Source organism: Camellia sinensis, chromosome 6, assembly GCF_055761805.1.
Source record: "Camellia sinensis isolate YWXY chromosome 6, ASM5576180v1, whole genome shotgun sequence".
NCBI lineage: Eukaryota > Viridiplantae > Streptophyta > Magnoliopsida > Ericales > Theaceae > Camellia > Camellia sinensis.
This window is the reverse complement of record NC_138966.1, coordinates 94,724,064-94,744,703: the sequence shown is the minus strand read 5'-3', so window position 1 is coordinate 94,744,703 and position 20,640 is coordinate 94,724,064. Positions and strand designations below refer to the sequence as shown.

General features: G+C 35.0%; 1 pseudogene; it reads right to left on the bottom strand.

Moving 5' to 3' along the window:
* Window positions 1-13,615: 13,615 nt before the first annotated feature.
* LOC145793424 (protein FAR1-RELATED SEQUENCE 5 pseudogene) lies at window positions 13,616-15,046 on the bottom strand (annotated as a pseudogene).
* Window positions 15,047-20,640: the final 5,594 nt, after the last annotated feature.

The following is a 20,640-nucleotide window of genomic DNA, read 5'->3' as shown; positions in this document are numbered from 1 at the left end:
CATAGGCTTCCTTTTCCTTTTGTTGTCATGCCCATGAAGGGTTTTGATGTTATTTTGGGTATGAACTGGCTATCGTCATACCGGGCTGTTATTGATTGCTACCTCCAGAGGGTCACGGTTTGTACCTTGAGTGGGGAGTGTTTCCATTTCTTGGGGGATCGGGTTGGTAGTGTATTGCCACCGTTGTATGATCCGCGAGGACGGAGTGAGCTTAGTGGTCTACTTGCTAGCTTTTTGAGTGGTGAGTGTGATGAGTCCCAGATTGTATTACCGAGGGTGGTTTGTGAGTATTCGGATGTTTTTCCTGAGGATCTCGTTAGTTTGCCACCTCACCGAGAGATAGAGTTCTCTATTGATTTAGTGCCCGGCACAGCGCCGATTTCTATGGCACCTTATCGTTTTGCCCCAGTCGAGTTGAGTGAGTTGAAGATTCAACTCCAAGAATTGCTAGATAAGGGTTTTGTTCGCCCTAGTGTTTCGCCGTGGGGAGCACCGGCCCTCTTTGCTAAAAAGAAAGATGGTGCCTTGAGATTGTGTATAGACTACCGGAAGTTGAATCGGGCTACGGTCAAGAATAAGTACCCTATGCCCCGTATAGATGATTTGTTTGACCAGTTGAAGGGTTCCCGTTGTTTCTCTAAGATAGACTTGAGATCGGATTACCACCAGTTGAGGGTCAGGAAGGAGGATATTCCAAAGACGGCATTCCGTACGTGGTATGGCCATTATGAGTTTCTGGTGATGCCATTCGGGCTTACCAATGCACCGGCAGTCTTTATGGATTTGATGAACCGGATCTTTCGGGAATTCTTAGACCGTTTTGTAGTCGTTTTCATGGACGACATTCTTATCTATTCGCCTTCTAAGGAAGAGCACGAGGAACACTTGAGAGTGGTGCTTGAGTTGCTTAGAGCCCATAGGCTGTATGCCAAGTTTGGAAAGTGTGAGTTCTAGCTAGGAGAGGTCAAATTCTTAGGCCATGTGGTATCCGGGGAAGGGGTGTCTGTTGATACATCCAAGGTAGAGGCAGTGCAAGATTGGGCACAGCTTAAGAGCGTTTTTGAGATCCGCAGTTTTCTGGGATTAGTTGGGTATTACCATCGGTTTGTGAAAGATTTCTCCAAGCTAGCTTCGCCGTTGACTAGATTGACGTGAAAGGGGATCAAGTTTGTGTGGAGTGAGACTTGCGAAAAGTCGTTCCAAGAGTTGAAGGTTAGATTGACCACCGCTCCGGTTTTGATTATTCCGGAGAGAGGGTTAGGTTATGCGGTTTACCACGAGAGGGTTTGGGTTGTGTGTTGATGCAAGAGGGGAAAGTGGTAGCTTATGGCTCACGTCAGTTGAAAATACACGAGAAGAATTACCCTACACACGACCTAGAGTTAGCAGCAGTGATCTTTGCCTTGAAGATTTGGAGGCGCTACCTTTATGGTGAGAGGTTCGAGGTGTTCTCGGACCACAAGAGTTTGAAGTACCTGTTTACACAGAAGGACTTGAATTTGAGGCAGAGGAGATGGATGGAGTTCATTGAGGACTATGATTTTGAGTTGCACTATCACCCGGGAAAGGCCAATGTGGTGGCCGATGCCCTTAGTAGGAAATCCATTAGTGATGTAGCTTGTATAGCCATCCGGGAATGGGAGATGTTGGGTGCACTTGGCGAGTTTGACTTGTTTCTGGGTGAATCAGCGAAGGCTGCGGCCTTGTTTTCTGTTGTTGCGCAGCCTACACTTGTGACCCGAGTGTTAAAGGCACAAAGAGGTGATCTTGAGGTAGAATCCCTTCGAGAGAAGATCTCAAATGGGAAGGTTGAGAAGGGTTTAACGGTGTATCCCGACCTGAGTATGAGATACCGAGACCGTTTGTTTGTGCCGGAGTCTTGCCGAGAGGAAGTACTCCAAGAGTTCCATCATTTACGTCTTGCGGTGCATCCAGGAGGCACTAAGATGTATCGGGATTTGGGTCGCCAGTTTTGGTGGGGAGGTATGAAGAGAGATATGGCTGTTTTCGTATTGAAGTGCCTTACTTGTCAACAAGTGAAGGCCGAGCATCAGAGGTCAGCGGGTTTGTTGCAACCCTTGCCTATTGCCGAGTGGAAGTGGGAGCATGTCACTATGGACTTCGTTGTAGGTCTTCCGAGGACTCAGCGGGGTAGTGATGCCATTTGGGTGGTTGTAGACCGGTTGACTAAGTCGGCGCACTTCATTCCTGTGTGCGTGAGAGATTCGATAGATCATCTCGCCGACTTGTATATTCAGGACATAGTGAGATTGCACGGGGTCCCAGTGACGATCGTCTCAAATAGAGGTCCTCGTTTTACTGCTAGGTTGTGGCAGAGTTTGCAGAGTGCCTTGGGCACTAAGTTAACCTTTAGTACAGCTTATCATCCTCAGACTGACGGGCAGTCCGAGCGTACTATTTAGATCCTTGAGGATATGCTTCGAGGTTGTGTCCTTGACTTTAGTGGGACGTGGGAGAGGCACTTGCCCTTGGTGGAGTTTGCCTACAACAACATTTTTCAGTCTAGCATCGGTATGGCACCGTTTGAGGCCTTGTATGGCCGACCGTGTAGGTCTCCAGTGTGTTGGGCCGAAGTGGGTGATACAGCTTTGTTGGGTCCGAAGTTGGTTAGGGAGATGACGGAGAAAGTTGAGCTTATCCGTAGGAGGCTTGTTACAGCCCAGAGTCGCCAAAAGAGTTATGCCGACCGTAGGAGGAGGCCTTTGGCGTTTGAGGTAGGTGATCATGTCTTCTTGAAAATATCACCTAGGCGAGATTTGATGAGGTTCGGGAAGAGTGGGAAGTTATCCCCTCGGTTTATCGGTCCCTTTGAGATCCTTGAGAGGATTGGGGAGGTCGCTTATCGTTTAGCTTTACCGCTGCAGTTGTCCAGAGTGCATGACATGTTTCATGTGAGTATGCTTCGGAAGTATGAGCCGGATCCATCCCATGTGTTAGATTGGACCAACTTGGTGGTAGATGAGGATGCCTCATATGAGGAGAGACCGGTTTGGGTCTTGGATAGGCGGGATCAAGTCCTGCGTGGCAAGACCATTCCTTTGGTGAAGGTTTTGTAGAAACATCACGGAGTGGAGGAAGCCACTTGGGAACGTGAGTTGGAAGTCCGCGAGAAATATCCGGACTTGTTTGTTGATGTGTAACCATGTATTGGTAATTTTTGTAATATCATTGAACTTTAAGAACATTGTATGTCTCTTAGGTTGTAAAACATTGTGAATGTTTTGGTTAATGGAAGCTTGTTTTAACATTGCGTATGTTAAGTATATTGTGGAAATGCAAGCATGATGATAATGTTGCATGTATATTGGAATTGTGGAAAATGAGTAGAAATTAGTAATTTCAAAGGAATGCATGTTGATAATGCAGGTTGTTATGAATAATGTGATATGCCTCTTGAAAAGAGATGGGATTGACCGGTAATAGGTCGAGTTGTTTAATATTATGTTGTAATATTGTTGAGAATTGAGAAAAATCTTGTTTTTGAAAAACTTGTATTTAATTTTGGGGACGAAATTCTTTAAGGGGGGGAGGTTATGGCGATCCCGGTTGTCCCTTTACTGTTTCGTTGTATTCCGGACTCGGTTCCGTAATGTTGGTGGTGGTATACCTTGTTGTCATCCGTTAATTCCACTTGATTGAGTTTTAGGATGTGTTGGGCTGAGTTGTTACAGGTTGGTTAGACTTTGGTTTCAATTCTTTGTTGCCCAGTTTTTAGTAGGTCCGCTCGAGCAGGTCTTCTTGCGCTCGAGCAGAGATTGCACGCTCCCAGTTTTTCGTGTCCCTGCAAAACTTCTGCAGGTGTGATTTTTACACTCGAGCTGGTTTCTTTACGCTCGAGCGGGTAGTACCTTTGGGTGTAAGTTCTGAGAGGGGGAAATCTACGCTCGAGCGGACTGGTTTTCGCGCTCAAGCAGATGTACTTTATTCTTGTGTCTTGGCACTCGAGCAGGCCTTATTGCGCTCGAGCGGACCTAGTTTTTGTTCTTGACGCTCGAGCGTTGTATTTTCCGCTCGAGCGGGAATGTCGTATATTAGTTGGCTGTGGGGCAGTTTTAAATCACTTTTTCTCATTCTTTCTCTCTCTTACTTTTCCGAAAAAGGCCATTTGAGAGCTTCTCTCTCTAGAACCTTGCCTTCTCTCTAGATATTGATCTAGTAAGAGTTGTTTCCTCACCTTTGGCCTTTACAAAAAGGTTGTTGATCGTCGAGGGCTATCTTTTGATCCGAGAAACTCGTGGTTTAGAGCAACTTCGTTTTCACCATCTTCTTCGTTGGGTGTCATCTTTTGAGGTAGGGATTCCTACTCACTCTTATGGGTTTTAACCTAAATTTTGAGCTTATTGTTTAAATGGTTGATTTTGGGACTTAGGGTTTCAAAATGTGTTAAAGAGGGTTTTGTGATTTTGGGCTCATAAATGTGTATTTTGGGTTTCAAAATGGTGTTATTAATGTTGGTTGTTGTTATATAGACCATTGGGTCGATATTGAGAAATGTGGTAGAAAACCCTAATTGGTTGCATAAATTAATTAGTATGATTAATTTGGAAAAATTGTGGTTATATGGAATTGAGTTGGAAATAATGAAATTGACTCATTATATGGTTGAATAGTCGAGTTAGATTTATTAATCACTCACTTTTGAAAACATTGATATTTTATCTGTTGGAGCTTTTATTATTTATTTAGAAATAATTGTTTGGGCTACCGGTGGAGTGTAGTTTTGATTGTTGTAGACAATGCATGATGATTAGGCAAACTAAAACTAATCAATTGGATATGTCATAGAGTATGACGGTTGATAGAATACATTAACGTTATGTATTGATTGATTGTGTATATGACCTTTGTGTATATACGTTGTGTGTGTGGGAGGAGATAGGGGATGTACTCCACAGTTTAGGGGAAGATAGGGGATGGACCTCTAAACCGGATATTGTTTGGGAGGAGATAGGGAATGGACTCCGCTGATACAGCTCATATGCTTGTCAGATAATGTGTTGATATAGCTCATATGCTTATCTTTGGAAGTGTTAATACAGCTCATATACTTATCATTGGAAGTGTTGATATAGCTAATATGCATATCTGTTGAAATGTGGATACAACTTGTATGCTTATCTGTTGAGATGTTGATACAACTAATATGTTTATCTATTGTAAAATGGGAGATGTCTAATATGAGTCACTGTCTCATAGAAGTGTTTGGCCAGGTTCTGAGCCGTTGATGTAAATTGTGAAATTGATAAGAAATGGAGATTGAAACGAAACATGAACATAATGGTCATGAAATGGAAATGGATTATGAATTGGTTTATGGAAATCGAACATTTATCAATTGCTAATGTCTTAGTTATTACTCATACTGTGTTTAGCATATCTCTACTGGGCGTTGGCTCACCCTTTATGGGACATTATTTTCAGGTGCAGGTAGTATGTCACCCCCAAGGGCATAGCTTGGATGATGATGAGAGTTGAAGACTCTTTTTTTTGTTTATTTTGATGTATTACATGTAAATTCAAGCCAAGGGCTTAATATGTATTGAGTTAGCACTCTTCTTTTTGTAACCAAGTGTTAACTTGGAAAGTTGTAAGCCCTTAGGGCATTTGCTTTTGTTGTTAACATGTAATACAGTGTAAGAATTACTCTGATGAATACGAATGGTTGATTTCTTTTATATCAATGCATGCTTAAAGTAATGGGTTTTATATATTTTTTTTGAGGGCGTTACATGGGAAATCCAATGTTACCATAGATTGTGATCATATCTATATGGCTGGAAATTTGAAATTCAACATATAAATATAGCATGTAACATCCCAAACCTAATGTGACATTTTCAAACCCAACGTGATATTCTCATATACTTTTCATCCCAAATTCAACGTAAATGTAACATGTAACATCTCAAACTCATTGTGACATTCTCGTATATTTCTTATCCCAAACCCAACATGACATTCGAATATTCCACCATTGAATTATGAATAATATAACTTCCTAAATGTAATATGTAACATCTCAAACCCAACGTGACATTCTCGTACTCCACCGTTGTTCGCATTTTAAATTTTTAATTAACAACTATAACCTCCTAAATGTAACATGTAGGGATATTCACGGGTCAGGTTTGGGACGGGTTTATAGAAATCCGTCCCCGCCCCATATCATATTAAGGGCGAGGTAAATCGAGGGATGATGGAATCGGGACGGGTGCGGGACGAGAGGCGAGTTAATTTTTTTAAGTTAAAAATAAAAATATTAATAAAAATGATTGATAATATAGTATATTATGAATAATAATTTATACTTAATGAAAATTATATTATATAAGATAGAAAATAAATGAATAAAAATTAATATTAAGTATAATGTTTTATTGTTTTAACTTTATTATAATGAAAAATAAATAAATTATATATTATATACATATAAATATATTTAATAAATATAATCAGGACAGGGTTCAGTTAGAACGGAACGGGGGAAGCAAAATTCATCCCCACCCCATTTCTTAATTGGGGCGGAGAAAATCCATGTGGAGTAGGGAAAAATGATCATCCCTATATAACATCCCAAACCAAATGTGATATATGAGAGAGAATAAAATGTATAATAATGGAACAAAGTAGAAATACAATAATCCACTACTACAATTGATTTAAACAATATAAGATCTCATGAAATACATTCTTATCTAAATAAGACTTTAGAATTTATAAGAAGTTTCACAGAATTTCACACTAAACAAGTTTCTATAATAGGACTTATAAATAATTTTTTTCTAAAATATATAATTTCATTTTTAAATAAAAAAAATTATCTTAACTCTATTAAAATATTATGCAATATTTATCACAAAAATATATAACATGTATTACAAAAATGATTAACAAAATAGGAATGTGTATCGAAAGAATTTTTTATTGAAAATGCTGCGAATGGCTGATTTTGAGTCAATAAAAATGAAGATTGCTTTCAAAAGATGGGTACCGCCGATGAAAATTCAATAAAAATTTCTTTTAAATCTTATAATTCGAAAGATGTGTCCACTAGCAGAACCTTTAAAATATGAGATGCTATAATTTATTGGAAAAATAACAATACGGTGTAAAAAAAAAATTACAAATTGGTGACAAAATTTATAAATTTTAATAATTAAAATTTTAATTTTTTTCACGAATTTGTAATAATTTTTAAAAGTTATCACTAATTTTTAATTGGAAAATTTACAAATCATAGCTTCTTTTTCAAAATAATTACATATTCATCAAAAAATTTATAAACTTAATTATTAAAATTTAGCAATGATTTGTAAATTTTTTTTCAAACTTGCTCTGATTTATTATTTTCCCATTTTAATTTTTCCTAATTTATTTGATGTTTCCACGTATCTATGACTGTAAATAGATGGCAATTTGAACCCGACCCCCGATTAGAACGGTTTTTTCCCAAAAAATACCCCCGACGAGCTGCGAATCGTATTCGAAAATGAATCCCGGCCAAATTTCGAGCCGAGGACGGTGATACGTTCCCCAACTCCGACTTCGACCCCATCCCCGTCCCTGTCCCGTCCCCGATGTAAAATTACTATTATACCCCTCTATATACATATATATATAAACCAAACCCTAAAACACGATTATTAGACCACCTCTCATCTCTCTCTCTCTCTCTCTCTCTCTCTCTCTCTCTAAAACCCTGCCTCACCGCCAATCTCCTTCCCTCCGTTGTTATCATCTCCCTCCTCTTTCGCTGTCCACCTCTCCCTCCTCCTTCGCTGTCCACCTCTCCCTCCTCCCATCACCACCGATCGTTGAGTAATCGGACGCCGTGAAAAAGACTCTACTGACACCAAATTCGCCTTTGCCGATCTCTTCGCCGTCACTGTCTGGTTCATCTCCAGCCACCCATCTGGTTCATCTCTGGTTCTTTCTCCAGTCAGATCTGTGTTTTTTTTTTAACAGATATAAGGATACTGAGTTTGGATCTGAGGATTTGTGTTTTTAACAAACATTTTATCTGAGTTCGGTCTATCTGAGTAATGATCTATGGAGTGAGATCAATTTTTGTACATTTTACAAACATTTGTTTGAAGACATTTACTGTTGTTGTTGTTGTAGTAGTAGTAGTAGTAATATATACATATCTCTCTCTCTCTCTCTCTCTTTCTCTCTCTCTCTCTCTCTCATCTCTATTTAGCGTTAGATCATCTGATTGAAGAATGCGTACAACCTCTATGTGTGCATGTGAATGTATCTTTGTATATCTGGTCTTCCCTCTGTGTGTGCAGTGTTAGATCAAGATTGGATTGTATATTTGTGTATATCCATATATCTTTGTATATATGTTCTTCCCTCTACCTCAAAAAAAACAAAAAGGTTGGGGATTTTTCAAGGTCGGGGAAACTCGATTCCTGTTAGGGGACGGGAGTGGAGGGTGAAGAATTCTCCGTCAAAAATCAGGAATTAGGACGAAAAGTTTTTTATATTCAGAAATCAAGGATGGAGGGTAATTGTCGACTCCATCCCGGCCCGTTGTGATTTCTAATTGTAAGCCATATATGTATTCACTTCAAAAATCAAGAAACGATTCTAATTTTTACAACCCATTTTTGTCGAAGTTTGAGCAATGGCCCCCATTTTTTTTTTCTCTTTTAATTGAAATTTTCGTTTAGGACTCCCAGGGTAGGAGGTTCACACGTTGTGTATACGTTCCTTAGCAACAATTTATTGCAAGTCTTCTTGACAAGTGTTGGCACACATGGTCACTATTTACTGCATGGTAGAGAAAGACTTGAGTGAAACGGTTTATTATACATTATGAAAACAAAAATTTGTTGGAACTCTAATTTTTAATTTCTAAAGTCAATTCTAATAAGTTGGTAGTGGACTTCACCTACTATGATGTGATATTTTGATCTTAATTTTTTTTTTCCTCCTTACCATGTCACTAGAATTAGTGCTCTGAATTATTGTTATTATTAAAAAAATAAAAGGGAAATTTACGAAACAATAATGTTAGATTTAAGAGGATAATTTCTTTCAGTGTAAAATTTAGATTAGAGAGGGTTGTTTGGGCCTGTGAGGTTCACTACAGATTTCGTTTCAACGATCTAAATCATTTATTTTGTAGGGCACTTTGTGTATTTCATTTACAAAAAAAATTAAGTCGATCCGATAACTGTATTGTTCAATTTACCGTGTTTTTTACTAAAAAAAATAGACGATAATTGTGTTTTTAAAAAGTAAATCATACATTTTTTTATGATAAAAATAATAGATTGAACAAGTTGTAATTATCGAATCAACTTAATTTTTTTGTGAAATACATAAAATATTAGACAAAATAAACGATTTAAATCATCAAAACATGACATATAGTGAACCCCCACAAGCCCAAACAATCTACTCCAGTCCAGTCTAAATTCAGGCAAAGTGATGATGAAGTGGGGATTGATATGCATGTTAAAACTTTATTTAAATTATAGATTTGAATAAAAATTTTAAAAGTTAAAAAAAAATTAATTTATATTTCTTTAATATTATATAGACTTTAACACGTTTTCATCTGATTAAAAACGGATGGGCTGAAGAGTGGGTCCCCTAATTGTTTGGACCTAAATTCCAATGCATCGTTGGGGTTTCATGTAGAAGATATTGGCCCTTTTTTCATGTTGGAGAAAAGCCCGTTTGGTGACCCAGTTGGGTCATGTCATGTCTGGTCTATCTGGAGGAGATAGAGTAGAATTAGAAAACTGGCAAAAGTGATATATATATATATATATATATATCTAGAAAACAAAAATGCTTCCTACCCCCAGTTACCCCGACCCCCAGTGAGGTGGCACTCACGTGATAGTCACGTGACTGTGTTTACAAGACCCAAACAACAGGTTCACATTTCATTTGAAATTTTCCCCCCTCCCCTCTCAAACAACGGTAACAGAACCATAAATCTGAGTTGCTACTGCCCCCCACTCCGACGCCTGACTCCCACTCCGACGTCGGCGACCACTTCTTCCCTTCACTCCGACACCGGCAGCTCGTTCCCTCCCTTCATTCGCGAATCTCTCTGTCTCTCCTTCCATTCACTTCAACTGTATGTATATCTGCGTATATATATATATATATATATATACCTATCTATCTATCTATTTCCTGTTCGATGAATTGTGGAATCTCTCTGTCTCTCCTTCCCTTCACTTCAATTGTATGTATATCTGCGTATATATATATATATATATATCTATTTATCTATCTATTTCCTGTTCGATGAATTGTGGCATTTAGGAAATTTGTGAAATTTCATTTATTATCTGTGAAATTTGTATGTATTATCTGTGAAATTTCTTTTTGATTTGGGAATTATGGCATTTTCATTTACGAATTGTGGCCTTTCAGTTGGAGTCTTACATTGCCTTAAACGTGTTCGATGAAATTCCTTAACGAAATGTTTAATCTAATCATTTACCTTTTTGAATTAGTTCAATTTCTCCAGTGCATAATTTCTTCATTAAATCAATTTCAGGATTCATCTTGATTATACAGAAATTTTTGTGCATAATTGGTTCAATTGGTTCAATTTCTATGCACCAGAAGATGGTTTAATAGTCAATGCCCATTATATGGTTTACCTTTTAATATGGTTTAATAGTCAATGCTGAAAGTGCATAAGGTGAATGCTTTGATTATAAGCAATTGCTGAAGGTGCATAATTTCGACTTGTCATTTCTGTTGCTTATAATCAATTATGAAAACCAGTGGGTCCTGTAACAGATAATTCAAGCCATTAAAAATATGATTAAACAATAATAATTACAGAATTATAATAAATAATAAGTAACCAGTTATAATAAAAAGCATAATGAGTAACCAGTTATAATAAAAAGCATAATGAGCTCTAGTTTCTCTAATGCATAAGAAGTTTTCATTATTGCAGAATTCCTTTCAAAACAATGGAGGAATAAGACAAGTAGCATTAGTCTAAAAGCAAACTTGTACTTAACACACATATATCAGCATCAGTGACCTCTACAAATGAAGAGTGGGAATCCATCTAAGAGAGCAAACCTAGGATTGATCATTATGGAATGACTTGATGGCAATCTCTGCAAAGTGTTACCTGATTTGCAGTGGTCTCAACCACAAGCTTCTTTAGTTCTTTGTCCACACCAAGGCACTGTCATATATAAGAATGTAAATAAAAAACTGAACCTTGTCATCTAGAGCCTTGTAAAGCTGCACCTTCAGCATTCATCTTCTGTATACAGAAATTTCCTCCCTTTATGTATTATTTTTAATTGCTAAATTATAAGATCATTTGAATATATATATTTGAAATTTCTGTTTTATCAGTGAGTAAATAGTACATAAAGGAAAACTGAACTTCAAAATGTGAAATGGTTTCCTCAACTTGAAGTATTATGTTGGTACCAACACCAACTGAACTCCTGCAGTTATAGAATGGGCCTGGCTAATAAAATTCATATTGCTTACTCTAAGTGGATTTTGGTTGATAAGCTTATATTTTGGTTGCTACAGGACTCCTTATAACTGTAACTTAACTTATTAAGTTAACTTAACTTATTCTCCATTAACTTAACTTAACTTGCTATTTGTCCCTCTTTGCAGATGTCAACTTCAAGTGTCAGTGGCAGTAGCTCAGGTTGGTTGACATACGTGAACAGAATTTGTCGTACATGTAACAAAAAGGCCACCATCAAAATATCACAAACCGAGCAAAACAAGAACAAGTTATTCTACTATTGTAATGTTTGTGGTTTTATCGGATGGTGTTTACCTATGACTCCAGAATATGGAGGTCATCAAATTCAAACAGACGAAGTCCCAACTGTTGGCGAACAAGTTATAACCGAACGACTTCAAGCTATGACCGAACAACAAATACAGCTGACGGAACAACTTCGAATTTAGAACGCAAAGATGCAAAAGTTGATATATATGTTGTCCGTGTTGTTTGTAATTTGTGCCTTTAAACTTATGAATATGTAATAAGTAGAAGTAGATGTCAATGTACAAGTTGAAGTAGACTTAATACTTTTGCGATGTTTTGGAGGAAGTCATGTTTTGTTGTGTATTGAAACCTACTTATTGTACCTCTTTTGTTGCTAGTGGAATGGAAAATGGCTTGTTCAAATTTGTATACTTTCTTTAATACTCATTAAATGGACATTGTTAAATACAGGAAACTGTTGAATACAAGGTAACTATTGTTGAATACAGGTAAACTATTGAACATGGTAAATTGAACATGCTAAATAAACATTGTATATTAAATAACAAAGTTTGAAACTCATAATAGTAGACTACATAATATCCAATCTTCTCAACATCAAAGTTTGAAACTCATGATAATAGACTACATAATTTCCAATCTAAAAAACAAACAGTTGGAATACATAGAAACTAGTCAAACAAGTCTGTAATATCCAAGTTTCCCGATGCAGAACCATAAATCTGAGTTGGAGCACTCATCAAACTTCCCTGTGTGCCACTTATGAAGTCCGATGAAGTAAGAGATGTGCCTCCAATACCATGGGCCACCTATGACAATTCATTGCAAAAAGTACATGTTAGAACAATACAAAGATGCAAAAGTACAAGAAGTACTCTTTCGAATACACTTTGTAAAAGTACATGAAAGCCTCTTTGGAACACGTACCGGTACATACATACTATTTTCTGTGCCAACCATATAAGGATAATACGGTGTTTGAGCTTGAGCTTGAGCTTGAGCTTGAGCTTCAGGTTCAAATCGGAGCAACTTAGCAGCCTGCATGTTTTGAAAAATAATTACATATTGAAATTTATGAATTGCTTTTACATACTTCAATATACTTTGTAAAAAAAAACATTTGAATACACAATTTACCTTTGCTTTTTTTTGTTTTTTTGCTGTTGCCTTGAACCGATTAACAATTTGATCTACTTTGGCAACCTTCCGTTTTGTAACTGGACAACCTCTTCGCCGAGCAACCAAAGGACTAATCACCTTCCTACTAGTACCTCCTTGTGTAGAACCGGTGTGAATCGGACTTCTTGTTGAACATGGTAAATTACTCTCATCACCGGATTCTTCTTTCATGACTCTCTCCTTGATTTCATCCAACCCAAGGTCTACAATTCTAGTTTTGCCTTCACAGTTACCAGCAAGTTGTACAATGGCAATCAATTTTTTGTTCATCCTCTCATAGGTACTTGCATTGAAATCATTCCCAAAGCCGGTATATGTGGTTTTGATGCATGCGTATTCTCTATCCACATCTTTTCTCCACCGGGGCAAAATGTATTTACTTGGCACCTCATTTATGCATCTTTTGACAAGCACAGCGAGTGAGTGAGCGCACATAATGCCTCTAAACTCAAACAACCGACATATGCATTGAACTTCACATTCAGTTGAATTAAAATAGACAACAAAGTCCACATGCTTCATCTTCTCAGAAACTACCATCGCTTCTTGGACATTATATGTACAAATTGATCCCTCATCTTTCACAATCATCGCCTGACAGTAAACTAATCTCTTCATCTCTCCTTGAACTTCTTTGAATTTCGCATTGGTGTAGGCTTGCTAAAATTGCTTCTCAAACCTGTATATAGTTAGGCAATCAAACAATTTGTGTCGAAACTTGAAGTCTGCTTTCTTCTCTTTCTCTACCTTATTTCTCAAGGCATTGTCATATTGTTCAATGAATTGCTTCAATGTAGTTTTTGGATTCACATATCCATCAAAAAACGCATTCATACTTTCACTTCGTTGTGTAGTTGACATGCCAGCCCAAAAAATGTCTTTAACATAAACAGGTACCCATCGATTCCGCTCATCATATAGTACCCCCAACCACTCATTATCATAAAGATTGAATGTTGCAAGCATCTCTTCCCATTTACTCTCAAATTCAGCTCTTGTCAAACAGTCATAAACTGCATTTTGCATAGCCAACTTTATGGCTTCATATTGAGCATATCCTTTTAACTTCTCCGGAATTTTCTTCATGATATGCCATAAGCACCACCGATGTCGAGCTTGTGGAAACACAATTTCTATAGCATTTTGCATAGCTCTACACTGATCAGTTATGATAGCTTTTGGCGGATGATTTGACATGCAACTTAACCATGACTTGAATAGCCAAACAAATGTGTTAGTGTCTTCACTAGACAACAATCCACAACCAAGCAAAATGGACTGACCGTGGTGATTAACTCCGACAAATGGAGCAAATGGCATGTCATATTTGTTCGTCAAATAAGTTGTGTCAAATGAAACGACATCTCCAAATGCTTCATAAGTCGCCCGACTCCTTGCATCAGCCCAAAACAAGTTTCTAATGCGAAACTCCTCATCAACATCAATCACATAAAAGAATCTCTCACTATGTGCTTGCATCCTCATAAAATAACTTTGAAGTGATTCGGCATCACCTTCCCCAAGCCTCAACCTTCTAGCTCTCTCAATGTAATTTCTTGCATCTCGCTCGTCAAATGTCAATGACTCGTATCCCCCTGCTTCGACAACCATTGAATGAAAGTTCTTAGACACCCCAATCCCTGCTTCATCATTAATTTCTAATCTTCTCTTCACAGGAGTAAGAATTTTCTTATTCATTGCAAAATGACGTGAGTCGGTGGCAATCAAATCATGATTATGCTCAAGGTTAACTGTGGTTAGTTTATATCTCCCATCCTTTTGTACACTACCTCGTACCCTTGCTGTGCAACCAATTTTTGTGGACAAACATGGCTTCAGAGGGTTGACTTCTGATGTCTTTCTTCTCTGCCCCGCTCGAGAACATTCAATTGCAAAGTTTAGCAATTGCCCATCATCTCCAAAATGTTGTACTCTATGAGCTATAGAAAATCCGACATGCTTAGCACATTTGCCATAAAATGTGTACACCTCTTCCCTTGAGCTAACACACATACCCTTTTTAGGTTCTTCAACATGTTCGCCCTCATTTATTAAAGGATTCTCACCTTCAACATTTGAATCAACCTCCATTTCTCCACTTTGCATGCTGAAATAACAATTAAACAAATATCATTACAGATTATGGAACTAAACTTCATATTTCAGATTTTATATAAACTGTTTACAGATTATGGAACTACACAGTTTACAGATTATGGAAATTATATGAAGTTTGCTACCAAGCTTATGAAGTATGCTACCAAGCTTACAGATTACAGATTATGAAGTTTGCTACCACAGTTGAGCACAATTACTCATAAAAATTATATAAATTGTATTTGGTTAAAATGGTGCTATGGTTGCAGAAAATCCATAAATAAAATGTTGAGGGATACAATTTCACGCATATGCTAGTTGAGCATAATGCCCAGATTATCTTATTTCTACCAAGCATGCCTTTCTTGGCTGGAGGGCCACGAACTGTAGCCAAACAGAGTGCCGGAGTTGGAAGAGTGGAGTTCCAATATGCACTATCAATGCAAGGTAATAGTGGACGAAACTTCATTTCACACTCAGTAATTGCAATTCTATGCAGAAGGGATCCAAGAAAATGGAGGCCCCCACTTTTTTCATGTATATTTTTATTATCTTTATTTTAATCTATGAAGGGGTTTGCTCTTGTAGGAACTCAGTGACGATTACCACCTAGAGCCAACTCACTAACGATGATGTTTCACTATGTCAATCTAGTGTAGCCAAGTTAGTCAGATCAGTTAACAGATTTGTCCACAGCTAATAGATTTACCTAAAAAACATAACTCTTGTCCAAAATGACAAATTGATTATAGTTTACAGATTATATTTCAAATTTCAGAATTAGCATATAACTGAAAGATTAGCATATGAAATTGATTTTTTACCTCATAAACCAGATTGATGGACAGAGACAGAGCAGAGCAAAACCAGACAGAGCAAAATTACAGGAATTCTGAAGATAGATGAGAGCTAGTAATCTGATATGGTGGAGGAGGAGGAAATTTCACATTCTTCTGAAGAAATGAGTTAACATCTGAGACCCACTTCCACAACCCATACGGAGAATTTCAATCCTTCTGGAGAAAGACTAGCCACTAGTTTTTGTAGAAATTCCCGGCGAGCTATGGTGGAGGAGGAGGATGGCGGCGAGAGGTGAGGATAGGTGGGGGAAGACAGACGAGGATAGACGAGGATGGCGGCGAGAGTTGAGGACATACGAGGGAAGACAAAAATTCCTGCTTTTTCCCTCTTTTTTTTTTTTTTTTTCCAGCTGTGTTTACACATCAGCTGCCACCTCATCACCACGTCACTGGGGGTCGCTACGTCACTGGGGGTATGCAGCGGGATTGATCTAGAAAAATGCCTAAGACTCTCAATGTAGGTGACCCCACCACCCCACTAATTTTTGATTGGTTGGAATTTTATTTTTTTTTTGAATCTTCCTCTCACAGTCTCCCATGCGGGGGTGGGGGTGCTGGGGTCTGGAGCATAATTGATATATCTATCTATTTATAATCATATAATATGAGAAAAATGGTCTTTTTAATCCCCAAACTTTATAGGAGTTCTATTATTTCAATTATAATCTCTTTTTTTTTTTTTTTTGATTAAAAAAAAAAAACTTTCGTATTACCCTAAATAAACCATTTCTGTATTACCCTAAATAAACCCTCGTTATCCAGCAGCTCTAAAGAAACCTAAAGCCACAGCAGCCCTAGCATAGTGATTGTATTCCATCAGCGGCAGCAGCTTTGTGGGCAAGAGAGAGTTCAATGGCAGCAGTTTTGTCAGTAAAATATTCATTTTTTAACATAATAATTATATTTTTAAATTGATTAAAAATAATTATATTCATAAGGATCACATAAATATTAATTATTGAAGATGATTGGATATTAATTTTGTGAATAAATCATTTATTTTTTAATATAGTAATTATATTTTTAAATTGATTAAGAATGATTATATTCATTAGGTTCACATAAAATATTAATTACTGATGATGATTGGATATTGATAGTAATGATTAGATTATTTTTTGTAATTGAATTTTTTAACTCATTGTATTTTTTTTTTTTTTAAATGGTTGTGCTTAATTTGTGATTAGATTTTTAACTCACTATGCTTTTTAAATAAAAGAAAATAATTGAGTTTTTTAATTATCAAGTGACTTCATTGCTTCTTCTTTTTTTTTTTATGAGGAAAAATGTGATCGTGTTTTTTAACACTCCATTTTGATTACATGATAATTTTATTTTTTTAAATGATTATGTTATTTTACATTCCATATAATATGTGTTTTTGGAAAAATATATATATATATATATATATTATATTCGTGTTTTTTTAATACAATCACATTGAAAAAAAAAAAGATTGTATTCATGTTTTTGTTATTACAATCACGCGGTGATTGTATTTTTAGGCTATGTTGTTTGGAAAAAAGAATAGATTGTATTTATTAGACTCACATAAAGTAGTCACTGCATATACATATATATTTTTTAAAAAAGATGTGCTTTTTGACTATCAATTAACTTAATTTGTATACTTTTTTTAAAATAATAATTTTATTTTTTAATTACCAATTGACTTCATTGTTTTTCAATATTGTGATTGTATTTTTACACTCTGTTTGATTGATGATGATTGTGTTGTATTTTGTGATTGTGATTGGATTTAATTTATTTTTTAATACAGTGATTCTATTTTTAATCTATGTTTTTTGCAACAAAAAAAAAAAAAAAAAAAAGATTGTATTCATTAGGCTCACATAAACTACGCACTATTGATGATTAAATTAGATTAGATTAGATTAGATTTTGTAATTAGATTTTTTAACTCACTGTATTTTTTAAAAAAAAATTATTGTGCTTTTTAACTATTAATTAGCTTAATTTCTAATTAGATTTTTAACTCAACATGCTTTTTGAAAAAAAAAAAAAACAATTGTACTTTTTAATTATCAATTGACTTCATTGCTTTTTTTTAATTCCCTTAATTTGTGATTGTGTTTACACTCCATTTTGATCACACAGTGATTTTATTTTTTTTAATGATTGTATTTTTTTATACTCCATTTAATCTGTGTTTTTTGAAGAAAAAAAAAGAAAAAGATTGTATTTATGTTTTTTTTTTGCATACAATTACACGGTGAAAAGTGTAATTAACCCAAATAAATATAAATATATATAAAAAGTTTCTCTCATTGTTTTAAGTGATGCAATTTTTATTCAATTGAAGGGTTGGATTACAAATTCAATAATAGAAAATGTGATCATTTAAAGATTAATGTTAGAATTAATCAAATTTTTTATTTAATATTTAATATTTTATTCCCTACACACCTAGTGTGTGGAACTTACAAAATGTGACACTATGTGAATAGAGAGTAAAATATTAAGTTAAAAAAAATTACTCTATAAATTATTATTTTACGTTGTCCTCAATTAGGAAACTTTAAAGTGAGAAGCTTGGTTAGAAATTGTTAGTTTTTTTTTTTTTTAATTTTAAAAAATATCAGATTGAATTTTTTTTAGTAGAAGTTTTCACGACATGCTAATGTATACCGTGTAAAGGTATAATATTTTACAACATAAAATGTATGTCGTCTTAAATGGAAATATTTATATGCCGTGAAAATATATATTTTTTTACAACATACTTTTTATATATTTTTACAGCATACTTTTGTATGTCATAAAAAAATCAAGTTAAAATTTTTTTAGTAGAAATTTTCACAGCATGCTAGCATGCCGTGTAAAGTTAAAATAGTTTATGACATGAAATGTATGTCGTCTTAAGTGCAAATATTTTATGACATATTTTTGTAAGCCGTGAAAATATACATTTTTTATGATATACTTTTGCATGTCATAAATATATGAATTAATGACTTACATAGTGTGTATGCTGTTATTGAAAAAGTATTAATGACTTGCAAAAAAAAAATGTCGTAGAATGTATTAATTACGACATGCATTCGATGCATGCCGTAAACTTAAAGCCGTAAATAGTTAGTTTTGTTGTAGTGTTTCTTAAGTTCACATAAAATACCCATGCTATAAATAAACTTCCTACCCAAACAATTGTTAACTTTTAAACAATTAAGAAAATTCTCATTGGTTAGCTTTCATGTAACTTTTATTTTAAAATCCCATATCTTGGGGGAAAAAAAAAGAAAAAAAAAAAAGAGTGAATTGTTTCACTTACATAAAGTGAATCTTATACTCTCATTTATATAAGCAAAATAAGATTTTAAGTGAGAAACCTTATGATCAATATCTTATACTAATTTTCTTGATTTTCTTAATTTTAAACAATTAAGAAAATCCCGATTAGCTAACTTCTATTTAACTTTTATTTTATACAAACAAAAAAATTAAATATAATTATTATATTTTTATTAAATAATATATTATTTTATCTCGTGCATAGCATGGGTGATATGTTAGTTGTTATTATTAAAAAGGAATAACTTTTTCTAAGACTTGAAAGTCATTACTTTAGAGTTTTCTCCAATTTTTCCTACAATGGTCTTAACCTTTTACACTTACAGTATGTAATTAACGGTAAAATGACATATTAAAACCAATCAATTCCACTTTTCCACTCCCTACATCTCCAAACTCCTGTGCAATTTTAAATCAGTTTCAACATCTTCACTGAAAAGATCTAAAACTTGCTTTTCATGAAATTCCATTTTTCGGATGGATGTTAGGCAGCGTCTCTTTCAATAGTGGCCTATTTTGGAAAGATGGTAAACATTGACTTTTTAACTTTTATAACTTTAAAAAAAAAATTATAAGAGAAAAAATTGATTAAAAATTAAAAAATAATTTTTAATCTACTCAACATAGGCCAACGTCCCTGCAGACATGTGATTTGGTTTGAAGGCCCTTTGATGATGTGGAGGCTTGTGAGGCTTATACAAAGATGGGTGACAAGGCCCTAGATGGATTCACCATCACATCAAAAAATGCTGGAGGAGTGGTCGAAGTCAAAACTATTCACTCTGCAGAATTATTTTTTTTTATTTCTTTTTTTTTTTTTTTTGGTTTGGGGTTGCAATCTTATATTTAAAATTTGTAAAGTAGTTATTTAAAGTATACATCTATTGCTTATCTTACATTGTAATTGTAATATTGTTAGTTATATTTTTATTTTCTTCATTAAAAAATTTCATTATGTGATTAGGTTCTTTGGGAAAAAAAGAAAAAAAAAACATAAGAAAATATGGAGAGCTTTTTTAAGTTTGTATTTTTATGTTTTTTTATTTTTCTATTCAAGTTGGTGCAATTTATTTATTTAGTTGTTATCCCCGTTTTAATTTGTTAATCTTTGGTTTGTTTTCTATTTTGTATATTTCTTTCCTTGTTTCACTTTTGTTTGCTTCCCCTATTTTCTGAACTCAATTTTTTTAGGATTCCACGTTTCAATTTGGCCCAGGTGTGGAATTTTAGCAAAATTTGTATATAAGTGCATTTAATTGCTGTGATTTTATTTTTAAATTATTAATTTTTTTTGTGTATATCAAATATGTATTGTTTATTTTCTTTTATGTCTATCAAATCTTTTTAACTATGAGTGTTCTAAATGTCTTGGGTATGTACTTTATTATTTTGTATGCTTTTGTATATTTATATTCA